General features: G+C 49.0%; 4 non-coding genes across 4 annotated transcripts; 2 read left to right on the forward strand and 2 right to left on the reverse strand.

Moving 5' to 3' along the window:
• Positions 1–1,265: 1,265 nt before the first annotated feature.
• On the reverse strand, positions 1,266–1,339 carry Trnan-guu (transfer RNA asparagine (anticodon GUU)). The gene has a single exon. It is a non-coding gene; the product is annotated as a tRNA-Asn (tRNA).
• A 5,169-nt stretch (positions 1,340–6,508) lies between these two features.
• Positions 6,509–6,579, forward strand: Trnag-ccc (transfer RNA glycine (anticodon CCC)). Its single transcript has one exon. It is a non-coding gene; the product is annotated as a tRNA-Gly (tRNA).
• A 5,724-nt stretch (positions 6,580–12,303) lies between these two features.
• Trnaq-cug (transfer RNA glutamine (anticodon CUG)) lies at positions 12,304–12,375 on the forward strand. The gene has a single exon. It is a non-coding gene; the product is annotated as a tRNA-Gln (tRNA).
• A 5,035-nt stretch (positions 12,376–17,410) lies between these two features.
• Positions 17,411–17,572, reverse strand: LOC124079964 (U1 spliceosomal RNA). The gene has a single exon (XR_006847544.1). It is a non-coding gene; the product is annotated as a U1 spliceosomal RNA (small nuclear RNA).
• Positions 17,573–20,975: the final 3,403 nt, after the last annotated feature.

A 20,975-nucleotide genomic window follows, 5' to 3' on the forward strand; every position in this document is an offset into this window, starting at 1 on the left:
AATGAGGCTCATAGACATCGAGGAGGGCAATCTGCTTTATTCAGTTTATGGATTCAAATGTTAATCTCATCCAGAAACACCTTTGGAGACATACTCAGAAGTGTTTTACCAAATGTCACAGCACCTTCTGGTCTATCCAAGCTGACATGTAAAATTCACTACTCCTATACCCTCATCACTCCGAGTAATACATTTAGCATAACGTCTTACCCAATTATAAAATACAGCTACTACATTTCAGCATAACGTTGGCTTCTCCTTTGCAGCGGTAATATGTTGGGCTTTCAGTGAACACGGGGTCATTTTGACCTCATGTGGTCTCACCCAGCCCCTACCATCATTACCACCAGTGAATTGTTGGCGTGGCTTTGTTTTTTCAAAATATCAGTAAACTCTGGACTTTGCTAATCTCCCTTTGCACAGGTGGCTTGGTAGAACCCCGCAACAGAGGCCAGTCTTCTCTTGACCTGAGTGATTAGGTCACTACCAAGAAACGATCATGGTTACTGGAGGACTCTAAAATATCTGGGAAGTTAAGCTGTGCAAAACATGCAACAGCATATCCGTGTGTGATGTCCACTGGGGCCTGCTGATGTGGCCCTCCCCCCAGGCCTTAGCACTGCCCCTACTGGAAAATCATGGATAGGTAGAAGAAGAGAAAGTCTGCCACCCTGGCAAGTTCACAAAGAAAGGGCAATTGATAGAGTTGGAAGTAACGTGGAATATGATTTGTCATCATTCGTGGGGGAGATAAATTTGTAAAATATACAAAAGTTAGAAGTATCAGGTAAACACTGTGATGTAGCAATTGCACGGCCAGTTCTCTGCACCACGGAAATGAGGTAGTGGTACAAGAATGATGGGCAGCATTATTTTTCAACATAAAATCTCGAACCAACCCAATTTCAAAACCATTTGGAAAAGGTCACTGAAAACTGCAAAAACTAAGAAAGAAAGGTTTTTTGTTGTTTTTTTTTTTTTCCTTTTGTAAAGGAAGTGGATAATCATATTGGGGATGGCACTGTTGACCCCCTCCTGGGGCCAGGGTACTAGTGTACCTGTCCACTCTGCTGCTGATGAAAAACAAGAAGAGAACCATCCCAGAGTTGACCTCAGTGGTGGCAGCCTGTCCAGGAAGGCAGAACAAGGGTGAGATGGCCCTACACTGCAGGGTGGTGCGGTCCCTAGCGCCCTGCCGTTGCTAAAGAGCTGAACGGAGGCTAAAACGACCGGGCAAGAGCTGTTTGCCAAAGAAGGAGGCTAAGCGTCCCTGGGTGGGCTCGAACCACCAACCTTTCGGTTAACAGCCGAACGCGCTAACCGATTGCGCCACAGAGACGCGGAAGGGCCTCTGCTGGGAGTCCATAGGGCCCAGTGCACACTGAGCCGTTTTCCCCAGGCAACGCGCCGTGGCTCCTGCAGAATCCGGGGCAAATTCCCAGAGCTCAGAAAAGCCGCCCGATCAGCGCGGCCAGTTGGAAACCTGACCATCGGCGGATTCCGAGGCCAGAGGGCAGCAGAATGGCCTCCACCCCGAGCTGCCAGGCGCTGATTTCACGGGAGACGCCCGCTGGGCTCCGGGGTCGAGGCTTCTTCCTCGTCCTGCCCTGAGTGGGCCTGTCCCCCCCTAGCGCGCCGCCCTGGGACGGGCCGCAGGGTCAGTGCTTTAAAGGACCCTGAGAACGGAAACGCGAGCGTTTTATCCCAGGCCAAGGTCTTTGCACGAAGCCTCGACTCGGCCAAGTTTCTAGGCCTCCGCGGAGGCGAAAGCCGGGAAGGCCCGGTGCACCCGAGCGCCCTCGAGGTCCCGGGGCTCACGGAGGCTGGGGTGGGCGCGGGGTGGGCGCGGGCGAGAGCAGCGACCCGGCGGCCGAAGGCCTCGGCCAGGAGCACGAAGGGGCGGAGGGGCCCGACCGGCGGGAGACTTCAGCGAGAGGGCAGCCTGCGTCAGGGCCGGGTCCCCAGGGACCAGAACTGAGTTTCACTGTGGCCGAAGGAGAGCAAAGGAGGGGAAACGGACGGTGGCGAGCAAGACAGGCGACGACCTGCTGCTGTGAACAGGGAGCCGCGGAGTAGCACCCCTGAGCGACGTCCACCATAGGGACGTCCACCACCCGGACCGAGAAGGCGCCGCCCGTCCTCGCCCGCGCGGCGCCGTGACCGTCCAGTGGTCAGTACTCTGCGCTGTGGCCGCAGCAACCTCGCTTCGAATCCGAGTCACGGCCGGCCCTGCACTCACGTGGCCCCCCTTGTCTTTCAATCCTCACCGCCGCATCCAGTGCCAAACTTGCAGGTGGCTCCGGAGCTCTCTGGTCTGGAGGAAGAAAGGAAGCCCCGTCCTTGGCCAGGGCTCGGTCAGCAGAGAACCCGAGGATTGAGGTGCTGCCTCTGATGCAGTGGTTGTGGTCGACCTCCTTTTTCTGGTTCACATATTGCAGTCATCCGTGGGGTCGTTTTAGACCAAATAAGAAACGAGATGAGATTTGCACTCCAACGAGGCTTTGGAAACAAGGTCGAATAACCATAGTAAGTGAATGACGTTCCCCAACCAAGTGTGTGTGTGTGTGTGTGTGTGTGTGTGTGTGTGTGTGTGTCGGGGGTGGGGGGACAATAAAAACCGCAGCTCACAGATTAAATTGCACCCATCCTCAGTGCATGGCCCCGTGGATCGAGTCCAACAGGAACCCTCGTCTAGAGCAAGTGACAGAAAATTGCCATCAGCTCAGGAAGTCCGTGGAGTCTGTTTTCCGCCCATCCCCACAACCTCACTGAAGGGAATCACCACTGTGTTTTCTATCTCCAGGGTTAGTTTTGCTTTATTCTTGAAATTCTCGATCAAATACCATACTTTTTGGCCAGTGGTTTGCATTTGGGTTGTTTTTTTGTTTAATGCAGCATAAAGTTTCTGCCATGCATCCATTTGTTGTCAGGATCAGTGTTTTGGTATTGTCCCAAAATGTGAATATAGTAAAGTGGATGGAGACCGGTTATGTCTAGTTGCAGCCCTGGAGAAGAAGGTGGCTATGAACATTCCCGTAGAGGTCCCCTGAGGCCTTGTGCATTCATTTCTTTTGAGTACAAACCTAGTGATGGAATTGCTGGGTCATGGGGCAGGTGTATTTTAAACTTCCTGAGAAGCTAGCAAACCGTTTTCAGGATGTTTGCACTGTCTTACTCTCTCACCACAAGAAAACATACTAATTATTTTTATGTTTTCATTTTTGATACTTTGTTTTCTTTTTAGACATACATGATGGTAGAGTGTCTTTTGCATATTACACATACCTGGAGTATAACTTCCCACCATTGAGGTCGTACATGACGTGGAGTTACACTGGTAGTGTATTCATAGGTGAGCAAAGGAAACTTAGGTCCTATTCATTGTACTCTCCTCTTCCCATTCTCCTCCCTTCCCCTCATTCCCCTTTGTCTAATGTTATATATATATATATATACACATATATTTTTTTCACCTTCTTTTTACCCATTCCTTTGTTAAAGGGCGCATTAGGCTGGTTTCATAGATTAGCTGTTGTGAATTGCTGTCAAATTGATGTGCCTCTGTCCCTGTAGTATGCTGATTTTAAGTCCTTTGGATGTATACCAAGGAGTGGGATAACTGGGTCAAATGGTGTTTCCATTCCAAGTGTTCTGAGGACTCTCCATACTGCTTTCCAGAATGGTTGCACCAAATTGCAGTGCTGCCAGCAAAATATGAATGTACCTTTCCCCCCACATCCTCACCAACATTTGTTGTTACTTGTATTCATGATAATTGCCATTCTGACTGGAGCAGGAGGGAATCTCAAGAGAGGTGAAAGACCTCTCCTGTATGTATTTTGGTAATATGGTCATTTTGACAATATTAATTCTGCATGTCCAAGAACATGGGAGAACTTTCCATCTTCTAAGGTGTTCTTCAATTATTTTCTTATTGTCCTGTAGCTTTCATTGTAGAGGTCTAATGTATATGTATATGCATATACTTGGGAATCTCTCTCTATTTTTTGAAGATAGTTTTCCTAGTGCCTCTTTCAATTGATTCATCATTTATGTATAAGACTGCAATTGATTTGTGGGTGTTGATTTTATATCCTGCTCCTTTGCTGAATTCATTTATGAGTCCTAGAAGTCTTCTGGTAGAGTTCTTTGGGTCTTCTATGCATAGAATCATGTCCTCAGCAAATAAGGATACTTGAGTTTTTCTTTTCCCATTGGGAGAGAAGATACAAATTCTTGTAAGCTCCTGTTTTTAACTATCTCTTAAAAGTGACCCATTCGGGTGGGTGTGTAAGGGTATATTATTGTTATTTTCCTGAATGAGCAATGATATTGAGTTCCTTTCTTATTTCTTTTGGTCATGTAGAAATGTTGTTGGAGAGATGCTGATCAGTGTCTTTCCACCTTCCTTTTCTTTTTCTTTTTTGTTATCGGGGATTGAACCCAGGGTGCTTTACCACTGAGCCTCATCCCCAGCCCTTTTTATGTTTCAAATTTTGAGATAGGGTCTCACTAAGTTTCTTAGGGCACTACTGAGTTGCAGAGGCAGGGCTCAAACTTGCCATCCTCCTGCCTCAGCTTCTAGTGTTGCTGGATTTCAGGCCTGGGTCCCCACACCCACCTTGTTTCCCCTCTTTTTTTCATAACCTTTTACTATTAGACTCATTTAGATTTGTGAAAGATAGTAGACAGTGCACAGAATTTCTATACACTTTACACCCGGCTTCCCCTAGCCTTTAACATCTTACATTAGAATGATACCTTTGTCCCAAGTAAAGCATAAATACATTTGCTACTAGGAGTAGGATACACTCAGGAGATAATGGAAGACAAAGAGGGCCTTGCTCAGAGAAGCCACTGTTATGTGTCCTGAACTAAGGAGGATTGCCTTTGTCCTTTGCACCCAAGATCCAAGAAATATCTTAACTGATCAGGGATATGGAATTTAGAACTGATATAGAAAAACATAAAGTCATTTGAAGCAGAACAGTCTAGTTATAAAAGGCAGAAAGAGATTTAAGGACATGCAAAGAAATTTTACATTAAAAAAAAAAAAAAAAAAACAGGAACCACACGATGAGGTGGTAAAAATGGGTCTAACTAGACCACGAATCTCCAACACAACACCTGCCCATCAGAATAGACCTAGTTCACTCATTTTGAATATAAAAGCAAATTCCAGCTATAGAAGTTAATCAGACAGAGAAAGATAAGACGGTGCTATTCTGTACCAGGCTGCTCGTAAGCACAAGTGGACAAAGCAATTGGCTGGTAGAAAGAGGAACAACATCCTATGGCTCCACCATCCACTGTTCCTCCCTGAACCAGCCTCTTGGGTGGCCAAAGAGGGTGTTGGGGAGGGCAGAATTCCTGGGAACTGTCCTTTATTGGCTCTTGTGTAAGTCTCTGTAGGACATGAGAATCTCAAAGCCAGACTCAATCCTTGGTCCTTTCCAGGGATGCAGAAGGGGAGGAGAGAGGAGAGAGCTCCATTACCACTCAGATGCAGAATAACCCAGGGACATACCCAAGAGTGCAGCTGGGTTCTGAAGGTCTTTGGGAAAACACCTGACATGGGTCTCAAGGTCTGGAGGATGGGCTTGGGAGGCAGTGTTACAGGGTTGGGGCCTGGTGGGAATCGAGGCCCTGTGAAGACCCCTTCAAACCACCCGTGAGTTTATGGAAGGGAAAGGAAAAGAGAAAGGGAATACTGTCAGGCGAGAGAGGGTGTGGGTCCCCTCAGAGAGGAGAGGGACAGAGTGCCTCTCCTGCATTCCAGGTTTATTGGGGATCCTGAGAGTCCCGCTCAGGTCCACCTCTTCACTTGTGACTGACAGTAGAATGACATCAGACTGGCACGTCCCCTCTGCCATGACAACTCTAGGTCACTTTGGCCCATGCTGACAGTTTCTAAATGGACCCGTGGCCATCAATTTTTACAGATTTTAAGATTAGAGGGAATTATCCTTTACTCCCTGAGTTCTGAGCCTCGCCTGTTGAAAGGGTCAGAAAAGGCTCCCCCTCCAGGGTAACTTGTGCTGCTCTTATGGACTTTACTTCCGGCCTGCATTTCTCCTGCAGGTATGGCAGGTAGTTCGCTGAGAAATTGGACATATCCTGGCCATGAATGTCAGGCAGGGCTGCAGGGAGATTGCTTCTGGAAAAAGAAAGCCTGCGTGAATCAGCTCAGTGGAGCCTGTGTGTGGCATTATTCCCGTACCCTCGTGTTCCCGCCACTCGTCAGCCCCTAGCAGCCGCCACCCATGGCAGGGCAGGGGCTATATAGATTAACAAGCGAGGAAATGACCTTTCCGTAGGTTCGCGACAGATAAAGACCAGGGACCGAAAACGGGTGAATTTCTGGTGTTTTCCTGTAGCGGGTCTCCACCCGGTTGTCCAGAGCCCGCTGCAGACTTGGCTTCTTGAATCCAGATGGTTTTCTTCACGGTGACGTCTGTATATTATTGCTTTCCGCGTCACCAGTATGGAGCAAGACTTGTGACCCCAAGCATTGGTGGTTCAATGGTAGAATTCTCGCCTCCCACGCGGGAGACCCGGGTTCGATTCCCGGCCAATGCACGCCTTTTCTTAGCGCAGCTGGGAGCCCCGCTTTCGCCTTCCCTCCCCTGGTCTCCAGCCACCCGGGTCAGGAAAGACCACAAAGTCCATGACCTCAGGGTCGTTTCCCAATTGCCACACAGGGAGGGATCTCGTTTGCCTGTCCTCCGCTCCCTCTGTGCTCTGCAAACCTGGTGCACCTTTCCTCCTCGGATCTGGAGGCTCCTGCGCACGGATTCACTTCCTGCACTTGGACAGGTCACTGGGCCGCCTCTCCCTGCAGAAGGGGACCGGGAAGGGGACGCCCGACGGCAGCGCCTAGGCACCGGGGGTGCGCACGCCGCGCGGGAGGCGCGGAGCCCAGACCCACTCGCGCCGCGGGTTCTTCGCGGGGCCGCCGCCGGCCGGACAGCCGCCCCTTGTGTCTGGTGGTCCCGATCAAAGTCAGTCCGCGGCGTCTGGGCAAAGTTCAGCGTGGCCCAGGAGCGCGGAGAGGGGGACGCCCTTCTAACCCTCCTGCTTTCGCCCCCCGACGGGCGCCCTGCGTTCTGCGCAGAGTTTGGATCCCCTGGGGCTCTGCAGCCCAGCCCCCCCCACGCACGGCCTTGGGCCACTTGGGAGGAGCCCGGGACAAGCCAAGCTGCGTCCCGTCTGTGGACCCCGCCTGTTTTCACCCGCTCTTCTGCACAAGCCTGTGTGGGTCGCAGCCAGTCCACGTGCTGCCCACTCCAGCGCACTGGCCAAGCCTTAACTCTCTTGAAAGGGCCTCAGGAAGAGCTCGGAGGGACACGCCATTACAAGAGAACTGAGTAGGCTTCTCCCCTTTCTGTGTCCTCTGTCCTGCCTCTGAAGGTCAGCCGCACCTGCACCGCGGTGCATAATTGGCTCCAGTCTGCAGGGCATCTCTCCTGCCCTGCTCCTCCTCCCCTTCCTCCTCCTGCCCTGCTTTTCCTGCCCCTTCCCCTCCTCCTTCCCCTCCCCCTTCTCCTCCTCCTCTTGCCCCAGCTCCCCTGGCCCTCCTCCAGCTCCTCTTCCTCCTCCTGCCCTCCTACTCCCCTCCTCTTCCTCATACTCCTCTTTTCCCTGCTCCTCCTCCTCGCCCTCCTCCACCAGCTCTTCCTCCTCCTCCTGCCCCTGCTCCTCCTCGCTCCCCAGCCCCTGCTCCTCCTCCCCTTCTTTCCCCTCTTCCTCCTCCTCCCTTTCCTCGACTTGCTCCCCCTCCTCCTCCTCTTCCCCCATCCTCCTCCTCCTCCTGCCCCTCCCCTCCTCCTCCCCCTCCTCCCTTTCCTCCCCTTGCTCCACCTCCTCCTCCTCTTCCCTCTCATCCTCCTCCTCCTGGGCCTCCCCCTCCCCTCCTCCTCCTCCTCCTCTTCCTCCTCCTGCCCTGCTCTTCCTCCCCTTCCTTCCTGTCTTCCTCCTCCACCCTTTCCTCCCCTTGCTCCCCACTCCTGGGATTAAATCTGCTCTTCTGCTTAGAGTTCTTGAATGGAAGCTTCGATGATACTTTGGGATTTTTTCATTGTTGACGTGTGCACTCATTGCTGTGAATGCACCTGTGAGCATTGGCTTGGTTCTATTGCTGTTAATTTACTTATTTACTTAATGTCATTAGAGATTGAACCCGAAGCACTTTACCACTGGGCTACATCCTGAACCCTTTTTTCACTTTTTATTTTGAAGCAACTTCTCCCTAAATTGCTAAGGCTGTCCTGAACTTGTAGTCTTCCTGCCTCAGCCACTCAAGTGGCTGGGATTACAGGAGCACCACTGGGCCTGACTCTATTGACACACTTGTATTTTCATTGTCATGTATTACAAATATTCAATATCTCCCGAGATATTTTGTTGCATCTGTTGTAATGAAGGGTTATGTTTCATTTGCAAATTTGGTTGTTTCCAGCTACCTTTCTCCTAGAGATTTCTTGTTGAGTTTCATTGTCCTGAGAGCATGCTTTGTATGATTTCTATTGCTTTCTATCTGTTGAAGTGTGTTTTATGGGCCAAAGTGTGCAGATCGTGGTGAGTATTTCACATGAGCTAGAGAAGAACATGTTTCTTCCTTGTCGAATGAGGTGATCTATAAACCTGTGGTGGTGCTGCCAGTTCAACCTTATCCTCTTTGATTTTTCTACCTGCCGGATCTGTCGACGACCGATTGAGGGAGGCTGAAGTCTCCAACTATAGCCGTGCATTTGTCTATACCTCCTTGCTCTTCTTTCAGGTTTTGCCTGACATATTCGGACACTCTCCTGTTAGAGACCCTATTATTAAGAATTGCATCATCTTCTTGGGGGAACTGACCACTTTATCATTAAGTAATATCCTTCTTTACCCCTGACGACTTTCCTTGCCCTGAAGTTTTCTCTGTCTGGAATCAACATAGCTCCTCCAGTTGTCTTTCAATTAGCATGGGCCTAGTGTATCTCTCTCCTTCTCTTGGAGGCCTTGTGACCCCTCAGGACCCAAAGGCTCTCTGATCCCATTATTGGGCTGCCTGCTGTCTTTGGGTCAGGAGATCCTGGTTGGCCTGTGGGGGTGGGGTTTCTCCTGCTGCTTGGGGCTGGCTCTGCACAGCATGTGCTTCAGGGCCTGCACATTCTCAGTCCAGCTGAGCCAGGGACTTGTCCTGAAGGGCTGGCCCAGTGTTGGAGTTGGGGCCGCTGTCCACACCACTGTTGGTGGTCCTGGAGAGGATGTGGGTCTGTGGAGGGGCTGTGGGAAGGCTATCCTCTTGAATCGCACCGGGCACGTGGGCAGAAGATCTGGATTTCCTGCCCTCAGCATCCTCCCAGCTCTCAGGGAGAGAGCTCCTCTTCCATCTTACACGTTGCTTTCTCCCTTTCCCCGTTTTCACTTAGAATCTATCTGTGCTTCTCCACATTTAAGTAGGTTCCTTGCTGGGCATGTTGACCTATGCCTTAGGTCTGTAGTCCAAGCTCCTCTGGAGGCTGAGGCAGGAGGATTGCTTGATCCCAGAGGTTTGGAGCTGCACTGGACAACACAGTGACAACCTCTCTCCTAATTTGTTTTTACAGTAGGTTTGGAAGTTACTCAGTATACCAGCAAGTGTCCTTGTGATTAGAGCAAGAAAAATCAAGATGAACCACTAAAGGAATATCTCTTCAGTGAGTCTGGCATGGTCCGTTTTGATTTCCCGAGACAGAGAGAAACCTGCCATCATGATGACAGAGAGTGTTGCCTATGCCCAACTTTTGGTCCATCCCTCATAAAGGAGAGTCTGGGGGACAGGAACGAGGAATTGTTTTGTTGACATGCTATTAGGCTGAAGGCCTAGAGCTTTGGATTCACACTCAGGCAAACAAGAGTCAAACTGAACTTGAGGCCTACCAGCCAGAAACCATCAACTAATCTCTAACCTTCTGCTGTGACCATCAAATACGATTTCTTTATTTTGTTTTCCATGAGCATTTTATCAAGTTTCCTTTCTTGCCCCCCTCAGCAGACTGCTAACTTGCTTGTACAGTAGGCCCCATTTTTTAAAAAAAAATTATTTATTGTTGGTTGTTCAAAACATTACATAGTTCTTAATATATCATATTTCACACTTTGATTCAAGTGGGTTATGAACTCCCATTTTTACCCTGTGTACAAATTGCAGAATCACATCAGTTACACATCCATTGATTTACATATTGCCATACTAGTGTCTGTTGTATTCTGCTGCCTTTCCTATCCTCTACTACCCCCCTCCCCTCCCCTCCCCTCTTCACTCTCTACCCCCTCTACTGTCATTCATTTCTCCCCCTTGTATTATTTTCCCCTTTCCCCTCACTTCCTCTTGTATGAAATTTTGTATAACCCTGAGGGTCTCCTTCCATTTCCATGCAATTTCCCTTCTCTCTCCCTTTCCCTCCCACCTCTCATCCCAGTTTAATGTTAATCTTCTTCTCATGCTCTTCGTCCCTACTCTGTTCTTAGTTACTCTCCTTATATCAAAGAATTGACATTTGGCATTTGTTTTTTAGGGATTGGCTAGCTTCACTTAGCATAATCTGCTCTAATGCCATCCATTTCCCTGCAAATTCTATGATTTTGTCATTTTTTAATGCAGAGTAATACTCCATTGTGTATAAATGCCACATTTTTTTATCCATTCGTCTATTGAAGGGCATCTAGGTTGGTTCCACAGTCTTGCTATTGTGAATTGTGCTGCTATGAACATTGATGTAGCAGTCCCGGTAGCATGCTCTTTTTAGGTCTTTAGGGAATAGACCTAGAAGGGGAATAGCTGGGTCAAATGGTGGTTCCATTCCCAGCTTTCCAAGAAATCTCCATACTGCTTTCCAAATTGAGTAGGCCCCATTTTTAAATCACTGAATGTTCAAGTAAGTTCTCTTCAAAGTCTTCATTGATGCACCATAATTATACCTAATAACAGGATTCATTAGGCCATATTTGTACGTACAGTTAATGTAATCAACCTCATCGTCAGTACCTTTCATTTATTTCCCTCCTCCTCCCACTCTTTAAATGTTAAGGTGTCCAGGTTTATGGTTCACAAATGAAGGCCACCCGGAGAACTTTCCTGCGATGCACGCACATTGTTATTTTGAGACATCATATCCATCTTTATTATCATCTGTGTAACTATTTAACTTTATGCAGTACTTATGAGCACATAAGTACTGTGTAAAATGTGAGGGAACCTGGGTACACACACCCTAGACGCAGTAGTGAGTGCTCTCGGGTACTCTGATTCGGGGAGACTTTTTAAAAACCACCCAACTTTAGGGGTTCTGGCAGAGACACTGGAATGGATTCAGCTTGGCCACCTCTCAGGAAACAGTGTGTCTAAGTGTCAGGGCCCTGCCCCCTGGGGAGGCCGTGTATGGTGGATTTTGAGTCAGGGGCACGTATGTTCTTGTTTCAGTATTAATGCAAACATTGGCAGGGTTTGGCACAGACCTGTAATGCCAGTGGCTCACAAGGCCCAGGCAGAGGGGGATGGCAAGTTCCAGTCCACTCTTGGCAACTTAGTGAGGCCCTAAGGAATTTAGGGGGACCCTGTCTCCAAGACTAAGAAGGGCCAGGGGTCTCATTCAGTGGTTCAGTGCTCCTGGGTTCAATCCCTGGGAACAAGGAAAAGAAAAAAACAGACACTAAACATGTTTGAGGGCTGGGGTTGTGGCAGTGGTAGGGCACTTGCCTCACATGTGTGTGGCACTGGGATCAATTCTCAGCATCACATATAAATACATAAATAAACAAACACATAAATAAAGGTCCATCAACATCTAAAAAATGTAAAAAAAAAAAACATGTTTGACTGGTTTTTATTTTAATTCAACAAATCTGCATTCATTGTGAAAAAGAATATATTCCCTTCCCAGACCAACAAACCTATCTTAATTATATGAAAAAGAGAGTTCCCTGCACAGCAATCCTCCCTTGATGATACACCTTTACCTAATTTGCGTCCTGTAAGCCAAGGCACTCGGGAGTCCCAGGTCCCATCTTGACAGTCCTGGGGTCTCCCTGGGTCAAGGGAAAAGTGGAAAGACCAGGAAAAGGAAAATCACAGTATCGCTTGCAGAACTTTCACCTGAGGATAGGAAAGTGGTCACCCGAGGCAGAGAAAGATGGGGGCCGTACGGTCCTGTGCCTGAGCCTAAAGAACATTTGCCCCCGCGTGTTTGTAGCGCAAACGAAGTCCCTGGCACTGGTCCCTAGGCATGCCGTTTGTCCCTGGGCACCTCTCAGATCGATTCAGCGGCCACCTTCGACGGTTCCATGGTGTAATGGTGAGCACTCTGGACTCTGAATCCAGCGATCCGAGTTCAAATCTCGGTGGGACCTTTTCCTTTTCTTTGTCGGAAGTCCCCAGCCGGCCTCCGAGGGACCCAGGAGGGACCCAGGAAGGACCCAGCCCTGTCCTCCGCGGACCCTGAGCTGGGAAGGCGGCGGCCACCACCCCGAGAAAGCCTTCGCTGCGAGGCCTGTGCCCGATGCAGGCGGCCACTGGTGGCTCTGCATAGGCAGATTCTGTCCAGAGTTTCTGGCTCCTCTGCGGAGGTGACCCCGGGCAGAGAGCGGAGTCGCCGGACCCTCCAGCGAGCGGCGGCGTGGAGGTCCCGGGCGCCAGGGGACACGAGCTGCAGCCCGAGCGCGAGCCGAGACCGCGGGGACCTGGCGCAGCCCGCCGGGCCCCAGGGACAGGAGGCGTCGCGCCGCGGCCGGGGCCGAAGTGCGGTGCTCTCTGAAGCCGAGCTGCGGGCGAGGCTCGGGTCCTGACCACTGCCCACAGTGTTCTGGGCGCCGCGGCGTGGAGCCACGGAGGGGCTGACCCCGGCCGCGCCGCGGTGCCCCGGGAGGCCACACGGCTGGCGACCAGCAGGAACGGGAAGGGCAGGGCGCAGGGGGCGGCGCAGCCCAGCCCAGGTCGCCGCCTGTGGCTCCTCCCCGCTCAGGGAGGCTCCCTCCGGTCGCCATCCACCGGGCACGCCGCCCCGGACGCAGCCCAGCACTTGCCGGGCCTGGGTTCCCGCACCTTCCTTTCTGGGCGGGCGGGAGGGGGTCGGCGCAGCGAGGCAGAGGCCCGCGGCTTGCTGGCTCCCTGGTGTGGAGTGCAGGAAGGAAACGCACGAAGCCCGCCTTCCCTGAGGCCGGTCTGCAGGCCTGGGATGGAACACTACCCCAGCTCCAAGGCACGGGCACACTGAATGGCAGAAGTCAAAGCAATTTGGGAACAGAGTGGAAAGTTTACCACCCCCACCCCCCTTCTCCATGGAAGCAGGTGCTAAGACCCTCACGTGAGAGGGATCCCCTGTACCCAGAGGAAAGAAGCATCTTATCTCTGAGCCAGGGACACGACATGAACCGAGTGGGCCTTGCTTCCTTTCCTTGCGGATCACCTTAGATCACTCTCCTTTTGTGGCATGGTCTTCCTTAACTGCCGTCCACTCTTCAACAATGTCATGTAGAAAACACCTCTGGGTGCACAGCTTACTCCCGTCTCTTCCTTAGGAAGGAAGGCACTGTGGCAGGAAAAGCTTGTGACTAAATAAACGTGCATGCTTTCCTCTTGTTACTCTGTGTCTTCATATAGAGGCTTCGGCCATGAGCTGAGGATGGGTGAGGAATGAGCATTTCCCCTGCCCTCCATGTAAAAATGCCTTCCACCCTGCAACTAAGACACAAGACACGGTATGGAGGCAGTTTTGAAGCCATAATTTGATTCAATATCCCCCTTTAAAGGAGAGAAAATTCCCAGGTACGATGAAGTCTATGGCTCATTCTCTATAGCTCCTTTCAGGGCAAACCGACTATAGGTTGAGGCGTTTTCCTGGGACACTCCTGGGAGCAGGAGTCCCTGCTGCTCAGAGAGGAGGACTGCACTCTCCCTCTGAGGGTCTTCGGCCTCCAAAAAGCTCCAGTGATGAAACTGACATTTAAATAAAATCAGCATGAAACCTTTATATTGCCTCACGGTGTCAGGTTTGAGTCCATGGTCAGCTGAGTCTGTTTTTGTTTCTTTTCTTTCTCTTCCTTTTTAAAATTTTGAGCTGTGGTGAGGCAGAAACATCACCCCAGAAGGATGAGGCAGAGGAAAGTTGCTCACCCTCTGGCAAACAGGAAGCAGGAAAGGGTCAGGGACAAGACAGGGTCCCCAAGGTCATGCCACCAAGGACTCACTCCCTTCTACTAGGTGCCACCTTCTACAGATTTCACCACCTCCCAATAATACATTTTACCTGTAGATGGAGCACTCTACCGCTGAGCCACAATCCCAGACCACGATCAATTTTTTGGGCAGTTTCACTCAAAATACTGTCACTATAAGTTACTTTTGCCTGTTGTTGCAGGGTAGTGTTCCAATGGATGGATGCATCATTCTGTATCCATTCCTTTCTTGATGGACATTTGAATTGTTTCCAGTTTGGGGACAGTCACAAAAGAATGTATTAAACAGAAATCATTTTTTGTGGATATGTATATAAATTCTGTCTTAAATGTGGTATCCTTCAATACTAACTTACTTTGTTACTTTGTGAATGGATATTTCATTTATAAATGCAAGTTCATTCAGATGTTATGAAAGCCCAAAGCGGAAGTCTATGCACTTTCCTTTATATTTCATAATTACAGATAAAAACTTTATCTTGGATATTGTTTCCTTTTGGCCTATTTTTAATATAGGCTGCACACATCTAGGTCTATTACCAGATTATCTCATTTGATTTTTTTTAATATTTATTTTTTAGTTATAGGTGGACACATATTTGTATGTGGTGCTGGGGATCCAACCCACTGCCTCACACCTGGTAGGGGAGCACTCTACTTCATTTGATTTATGCAACAATTGTATGAGTACTTAACATTCTCTTATTATCATTCTTATTTTTTTTCCATATGACTCTTGCAAAACTAAGACCAAGGAAACTGAAAGAGCTGACTGTAAGTCAGATAGAAGGCAACTGGTGGCTCCAGGACTGGAAAGATGTCCTTCCCAAAGACAGACAACCCCAACGTCTTTGCGGTAACATCAGTGTTTCAGATAGGCCTGGACATCCCTAGGCCAGCAGTTCCCACCTGTCATACTGGAGGGCTGCTCTTGGTCAGAAACTCCTCCCTTGGGGATCTGGAACATAAGGTAGTGTTCACAGCCCTGAGAACAAGGAAATTCCTTGGACACTCCACAAACCCAAAGTATTCTCCTCTGTATGGTGCTGAAAGTTGACCGGTCATGGTTCATCTACCTTGTATCCCCAACCCTTTTTTGCTGAGAGCCACGGCTGAGTCTGTATGGCCCCTGGCATTTTGCCAACTGTATTGGTTGACAGGCGAGGCATTACTATCCACCTCGGCTCCTACTTTTGAGTTCTGTGCTACTTTGGATTTCTCCTGGGGATTCCTGGGGATTCCCCGAGAGTTCCCATTGGTTGGGGAAGTGCAGGAGGAGGGATTTCTGGGAGGGATATTTCCAGCTGGAGGTTCCTGGAGGAGTCGCGTGGCATTGGGGAGAATTCCCCTGAGCGTGTGTGAAGTGTTTTCTTGCAGTTCAAAAATAAAGTTTTTTCCTGCTTCAGTGTGTCGTGATTTGTGCCCAGCCAGACTGCGGCACTTTTTATTCTTTGATTGGAGACAGCATCTGGTTCTGTTACCTAGGACCTTGTTGCCCCTGACTTTGAATTTGTGATCCTCCTGCTTCAGCCTCAGGTGTTTACAGGGATTACAGGCATGCAACAAAACACCTGGCACAATAAATTTCTTCCTTTCTTTATGGCTTTTTTTTTTTTTCCTACTGGGAATTGAACTCAGGGGCACTCGACTATGGAGCCACATCCCCAGCCCTATTTTGTGTGTTATTTAGAGACAGGGTCTCATGGAGCACTTTGCTTTCCCTGACGCTGGCTTTGAATTCACAATCCTCCTCTGCCTCAGCCTCCTGAGTGCTGGGATTGAAGGAGAAGACATGACTTCTGACAGTGAAAAAGAATAACTATTTACAATTTGTTCTGCCATTTGAGGAGAGGGGGTATGTAGGAAGGAAGCCTCTATAATTTGACAGTGGAGCACACTATCGCAGAGGCTGAAGAACAGTACTTTTTCTGACAATGAAAGTGATAAGCAAGGGCCTGAGGAAAGGGCTGGGGACGGTAAGGAAATGAGAATCATGAATGTGAAGAGGCTGGAAAGGATGGGTCGGTGTGATGTCTAAAGTCACTTGAGAACAGATATATTGTGTGACAGCAAGAGATCAAGCAAGTCAGCAATCACATAAGAAATGAAGTTTGAGGAAGGATGATCTACTTCAAAGGCAAGGAGGTGGGTAGGAAAACCGCCCTAGTGGAAGCCCCGAGGATGGAATGTTGCTGAGAGCCACCGCCGAGTCTGTATGGCCCCTGGCATTTTGCCAACAGTATTGATTGACAGGCGAGGCATTACTATCCGCCTCTGCCACAACTTTGAGTTCTCGCACTATTTTGGAGTTCTCGTGGGGATTTCCGGGGATTCCCCGAGAGTTCCCATTGGTTGGGGAAGTGCAGGAGGAGGGATTTCCGGGAGAGATATTTCCGGCTGGGGGTTCCTGGACAAGCCTCCTGGCGCGATCGGGAGGATTCCCCAGGAGCTGTGTGAAGTGTTTTCCTGCAGTTTAAAAATAAAGTTTGTTCCTGCTTCAGTGGCTCGTGATTTGTGCCCAGCCAGACTGCGGCAGACTGTGGTCCTGAGTCCTGTACAAGAGCCTCTTATTTTATGCCCCTGGGAGGACAGCACAGAATTCCGACCCGGGGGGCCTCTGAAGATAGGAACAAGATCCCACGATATCAATCACGGTGGAGCTGCTGTTCCTGCACACATGGTGAGCCTGTTACTTCTACAACCGGGACCAGGGTTGATCGTTTCCGAGTCAATGCCTTCTAATAAATACTGTAGATACAGGCAGCTCTCCTACCATGGTTGCACAGCCTAAAAACTGTTGTTGGAAGGAACATTCTGTCGGATCCACGAAAGCCATTTTCCCATAGAAGCACTCATGTGAATTGGGAAAGAAGAACTGCTTCCTCTCAACACCGTGAGAGACATGGTTCAGAAAATAGCCAGCAGGACACCTGCAGCAACACACACAAAGTAGTGATAATCTCAAGCAAAAATTACAAACCCCAAAAACTCGTTTACGAAGTAACACCCTTAATGCCAGGAGACACAATGCTCTTGCGCCTCTGTTTTCACCTGCCCTGGGTACAAAATAATCACAAAAAATTGAAATCCGAGCACTGCAAAGCTACACAGCCAAAGGAGAGGGGACAGGAGTACACGCAGGTGTGGGGGATGCAGCCGTAGGGAAAGGTCAGGTACGGGTCCCTCAACTCTATTTCACTGTCGTGAAACCAGGGGAGCGCGCGAACGCAATCCCTACTATCACAAACCATGCAGCCTTGTTTCCCACATTCGGGGAAATCGCAGGGGTCAGCACCTCCCAAGTGCAATGGAGAAGCCGTGCCCTGGGAAAACCATCTACGTGATCGTGGTGTTTCCGCTGCCAGATAAGTTTGAGTGGCTCAGCTTCCCGCCCAACGCAGCCTCAAGCGCCCTCCACTGTGCACACACGGTCACTTGACTCTCACACTCCCGGGTCCTCTTAGCCCTGGCGCAGCGCATCCACCCCGCCTCGCGCAGCAGTCCTGCCTCGGCTCCCACAGCCCGGGAAAGCCTCCGCGTGCGAGCGGCAGGTGCCCACGCAGCAGCCCCTGCGCTGCCTCATCTCCATACGCCTGCCCCATCTCCATACGCCTGCCCCGTCTGTGACCTCACGAGCCGCGCCCCGCCCCACGGCACTGGCCACGGCTCACTTAGCTCCGCCTTCTCCTGCGTGGTCCCTGGCGCCTGCAGGAGCCCTGGCAGTGCGTGTGGAAAGTGCTGGTTCCGACCTGGTCCCCTGCCCCACGCGGCGTCGGGGCGGTGCACGGAGCCCGGGCCTGGTCTCCGGAACTGCGGGGCTCCTCACCCTGGGGCTCGTCCTTGAGCTGCTCTGCCAGCCTTGCCCTTAGGGTTCCTGTGGAAGACCAGCAGAGCCCTCCGACGGGGACCTGGGAAACAACGTAAAAAGGTCTAATGTTCTAGTTACCAGAGTGTGGATCAAAGGCTGAAGGACGAGACTGAAACAGCAGCCAAACAAGGAAATGACCAATTTGGCAAGAAACAGAAACCTACAGGTTTGAGATGTTGTACAAACACAAATGGAATTTTAAAAAAATCAAAAGAACTTTATGACAAGATGCATAGCAATCCAACTTTTGAAAACTAAAGACAAAGAAGCTACCTACAAAGAAAAACAGAAGGATAACAAATTATCTACAGGGTGAAACTAATTCAGATGACAGTGGAGTGCTCATCAGAAAACGTGGAGACAGAATTAAGTGGCACAAAGTTTCAAGAACCCAGGAAACAAGGGTCAAGCCACGCTCCTCCACAGCAACAAGCACCTTGAGCAATTGAACGGAAATCAGAAGTTGTCACATTGAGGAAACCCAAGGGAACCTGTCACCCACCCTTCTACCATAAAAGAATGGCTCCTAGGAGCTCTCTAAACAGAAAGGAAATAATAGAAGGCAATCTGAGACGTCAGAAAGAAAGGAGGAAAATAATCAACACCACATTTCCTTCTCTTGAGTTCCCTGAATTATGTTTGATGGTTTAAGAAAAATTCATACACTGTTTGGCATGGTTCTACATTTATGTCAAGGAAGTGTTTAAAATAATGAGATTTTAAACAGGGAGGGTAAAGACATATAAAAGGCATGTAAGTTTTCTGTAGCTCACTTGAACTGGTAAAATAATGACACTGATGTACTGTGTCTCTATATAGACAGAAACCTAAACCGCTATATAAACCAATCTTATCAAAAACACTATGGATACAGCAATGTGTAATTCTAAAATATATTGCAGCCCCCACAGAGAGGCAAGGAAAAGAAAATGGTCCCAGAAAACAAATGAAACTTTACAAACAGAAAGTGAACAACAAAATGGTAGACATAAGCCGGCTCATTTCATAAAGTATGTTAAATGTAAATGGTTCAAAGACTGATTAGAAGAGTGGATGAAGAGATATGAAGCAAGTATATTCTGCTTACAAAGAAACTAATGACAAATATAATGATATAGGCAGGTAGGAAAGAATGGATGGACAGAGATGTACCATGCCTGCAGACATTAAGCAAAGGAAAGCAGCACTGGATGTATTAAGATCAGATAGAGTGACCCACAGGGACATTACACAATGATAAAAGGGTCAATCCAACAAAAACCCCAACAGAGGGACTGGGCTGATGGCTCAGCAGTAGAGTGCTTACCTAGCATGTGTGAGGCACCTGGTTCAATTTTCAGCACCACGTATAAATAAATAAAAATGAAAGTCCATTAACAACTAAAAGAGTATTTTTAAAAATAACAGAAGGTATACGTGCATATGCAACAAAAATGGATGGAAATGAAGAGAGACATAGAGCATTTCACAATTACAATTAGATATTTTGTTAGGTGCAGGACAGGCTGAACTAAGTTGTCTGCAGGGCAGGCTGAGCAAACTTTAGCTGCAGGATAGCCCACGCACTTAAACCCCCCTCTGTCTGGTCCTTTATCACCTGTTTGCGTCAATTCTGAACACTCGACCCCACTCAAGGCTGAACACTCCACCCCCACCCGTCTGGAAACCCACAAATGACCTCTGCCCCATCTCCCTGAAGGCAGACGATGACACTACTGTATGATCCACTCACTGTATGCCAACAAGGCAGCTTGCAGACCCAGAGACCCCATTACATTTGGGCTATAAAAACTCCCTCCTGCCTGGCCCCTCTCTTGCTCTGGCTCTTTCTATCTCTCTTGCTCTTGGTCTTGCTCTCTTGGTCTCTCTCTCTCTCTCTCTCTCTCTCTCTCTCTCTCTCTCTCTCTCTCTCTCTCTCTCCTCTTTTGCACTGCTGCGATAAAGATCTCTTGGTTGCTCCGAGTGTTGTGGTCACTTTCCTTTCAGACTTCAGTATCTTCAACAACATATACAAAAACCCATCAGAATCAGCAAGGATACAGGAACCCCAACAACACAATCCATCAGCAGAATTTAATTGACAATTTTAGAATCCTCTGCAGCAACAGAATGCATATTATCATGAGCTGAATTGTGCCCTCCCTCAAGCCTAGATTCACTGGTGAAGTCCTAACATCATCAGCCACTAAGGATCTGATAATTAAATAGATATCAGTACGCACCAATCAGGATGTCCTCATTAAAAACAAACAACAAAAAACATATTAATCTTAGTGGCTCTGGAGCCTGAGACAGGAGGATTGCTAGTTCAAAGCCAGCCACTGGTCAGGCTGCAGAAAAATAACCGGGGGGTGACGAACAACTTGTGTACATTGATACAGCAGGAGTGGAAGCCTTTTATTGCAGGACAGGAGCAGTATTTATACATTCCACACAGCTTATCTAATTAGCATAAACTAGATACATCAGTCAACCAATCAGGAATCTCCACACTTAATGGCTCGCTTTTGTTACTTCTCAAACCACTCCCTCTGGCATTTTGCCAGGCACCATCCAGACTTGTTTAGGAACTCTAACATTCCCCTGGCAAAATGCCAGGTGTTATTTTGACTTGTTTACAGACTCTAACAAGCCACAGCAATGGCAAGGCACTAAGCAACTCAGTGAGACCCTGTGCCTAAATAAAATACAAAATAGGGCTGGGGATGTGGCTGAGTGGCTGAGTGCCCCTGGTTTCAATCCCCGGCACTAAAACAAACCAAACAAAATACCAAAAACCAAAATAAGCATGACACCATCAATGGCTGGCAAGAATTCAAGGAAGCCTGGATCACACCTATATTGCTGGTGTGAATGGCAAATGTTACAGCCACTCTAGGAAGTATTTTTATAGTCTGTTTTTAAAGGT

This window comes from Marmota monax, unplaced genomic scaffold (genome assembly GCF_021218885.2).
Source record: "Marmota monax isolate L192 unplaced genomic scaffold, Marmota_monax_Labrador192_F-V1.1 WCK01_AAM20220418_F8-fsc00320, whole genome shotgun sequence".
Taxonomy (NCBI): domain Eukaryota; kingdom Metazoa; phylum Chordata; class Mammalia; order Rodentia; family Sciuridae; genus Marmota; species Marmota monax.